The following is a 2,720-nucleotide window of genomic DNA, read 5'->3' on the forward strand; positions in this document are numbered from 1 at the left end:
GTACCTGAGAGCAATGAAATGAGGTTATAAAAAATACGAACAGAAAACTCCAGGAGAAATTTCAAGGAATATGTGGTTTATGACAAATCTACAGGAAGCAAAGTTAAATAGAAAAACATAGGAGATTACCAGAGCATCAAAGCAAAAGAGAGGATGGAGAGGAGATGCAAAAGGGGCAGAAGCATTTAGGAATGAACAAATGGGGCAAGGGGAAAAATGGGAAAATCAGGATAGGGGAAATTCTGGGAGGGACAGATAAAGAACTGGGGAGAACAGAGAAGAGACTGGGAATCAGAATGAATGAATGATACAAGAGAAAGTGATGTCTAAATTTTTATTACAAGATAAACACAATTTATTGTCATTATAGCTTCTTTAATTACCTTTCAACCTTTTTCTAATGATGCCCATATGTTGCAAATAACAGGGTTTTATGACTTTTGTTCTCTCACCTTTCCCATGGCTTACATTCCCACTTTAATTGCTACACTAACATCAGATGCTCCGCCTAATGTTTTTGCAGCAGTGGTTCCTATTCGTGGTGATGCCGCACTTAGGGAAACAAAACGACTTGTCCTTCCTGGTCGAAGGCTACTTGCTGTTCTTGTGGATGTCCACCAGATGGCAAAGCCGGCATTTTTGTGGAGTTTCCAGGACACCTTCAAATATTTTACCCTAGAGAGAGTGGGGGCCTGTTTAACAACAAATCCTTTATGGCATAAATTAAAAATAAATGATTAGGTGCCATGTGGATTTCCTGGGAATAACAATAAAACAGGAAAATAAAAGATGCAGTTAGACAATGGGGGTGCTGTCAGGAAGGCACAACATTCACTCTAGTCACCATGTGTGTCTGCATGAGGAAAACAAATCTCAAGAATCTCTGTTAATGCTACCACTTTTCTCTGTTGATAGAAATTTTATAGAGTCAATAATGTTTTTCGATGTCTGATCTCTTTGAAATTGTTGTGACTATATCAGGTCTTAGAATGAAATCCACGGTAAGTGAAACAAACTTCCCAACTCGTGGTTATACAAATAAGAATAGCAATGAGACTTCTTAACACTCTTCCCTCTAACCTGCTCTCATGATGTAAAGAATGTAGTGATGGAGATAAGCACTGATCTTCTTATGTTACCTCTATGGCATTTTCTTACTGTTTTAACCATATTGGCTCAGGAAACATACATCACTTAATCATTGAAACTCTGTTGCACATTTATAAGGGAATTGAATTTTCTGAAAGAGGCTACATCAGGATAGCATCGTTTATAAACTAATGTAACTGTATTAGTATGGAAGCCTTGTGCAGATAGCCATGTATCTGACATTATGAAGTGCTGGATGTTCTTAATCACTTAGCTTAATTTACATTGCATCATTGCATCGCCCCTTCATGTAGTGCACTATCTCTGCTGAAAGGCATATACAAGAGGCAATGAAAAAATCTAAGCCCTTTAGCATCCTCCAAGAAACTTAACCCCTTCTCCCTACAAAATACCCAACTCTATGTCAACAGTTTATAGCCTTAAACTAAAAAACTAAAACAAAAAAAAAAAAAACAAAAAACACTGTTGGTTTTTTTTATATATAAAAAAAAAAAATCCATGTCTTTTGAGGTTTGATTTCTTTCATAGTGGCAGGAAGAAGGGAAGGGTTGTTTGGCGCTTTAATGGTTTTGTAGGTTGACCTGAATTCTGCTTATAGCAGAGGAACTGTTTATAGGGGTAAGAGAGAATGTTACAGCTTTTCTCTTCAGCTGGCTGGTTGACTTTCAGCTGGCATCAACTCTATTCATTCAATGGGTCCCAATCAATTATATCCTGTAGTACTCATTTTCCTGAGTATCAAGACACATGGAAAAAGATGAGGCTGTTCCCACTGCAAGGAGTTAGGGTAGCATGGAAAAAGAAAAGCTGGTGCTATATTTGGAGCATTCCTAATTGCACTGTTCTATTTCCAGCTGCCAAAATCTGCGCTAGAATTTTAATTAAGGGCTAAATTAGTGCAGCAAATCCCAACAACAGGAAACAGTTATGTTATTTAAATAGGCTTTGAAATGATCAGATTTTATCTCCCAGAGATAAAAATGAGATAATAATGTTCATCACTTGGATGAACATTTAAGCTGCTTTTGTTCATCTGGAGAGGGCTGCACTTGCTCAGCAAGCTGAAGGAGGTCAGAGTCTCTGCTTTGGAAAACCACTAACAGCAGGCCAGCTGTCCAGAGACCAGGCCGGAGAAAGCAGAGAGTCATTCCTTACATACATGGCATTCTCTGGCAGAACACTCAGTAGGAAGCGCTCCACAGACTGCTAAGCACAACTTCTCACACCTCTTCCTTGAGTGCGATGGGGGCGACTTCCCCCGGGCCAGCGGGGAAAGCTCACTCCCGCCACAAGATGACGGACCCACCGCCTAGGACTCTCCACAACACCCCCTAGCGACAGCAGAACCCCCGCAGCGCTTCCCGTTGCGGTGGCCGCAGAGCAGAAGAGCGCATGGGCAGAAATGGCTCCGCGCGTCCCACTCCTTCCCCTCCCCGTGAGTCCTTAGACGCATGCGCAAAGGAGAGGAGGAAAAGGGGGAGAGAGGGGTGGTGTCTCCGTTTCTGTCCCGCTTCCCTCAGCGCATGCGTACGGCGCGTCTCTGGAAGGCGCCAGAAGGGGCGGGGGAGGAATGTGCTGCTGCAGGCACGGCCGATGCTGGGGGCGGGGTC

This window comes from Psittacula echo (genome assembly GCF_963264785.1).
Source record: "Psittacula echo genome assembly, chromosome: 5".
Taxonomy (NCBI): domain Eukaryota; kingdom Metazoa; phylum Chordata; class Aves; order Psittaciformes; family Psittacidae; genus Psittacula; species Psittacula echo.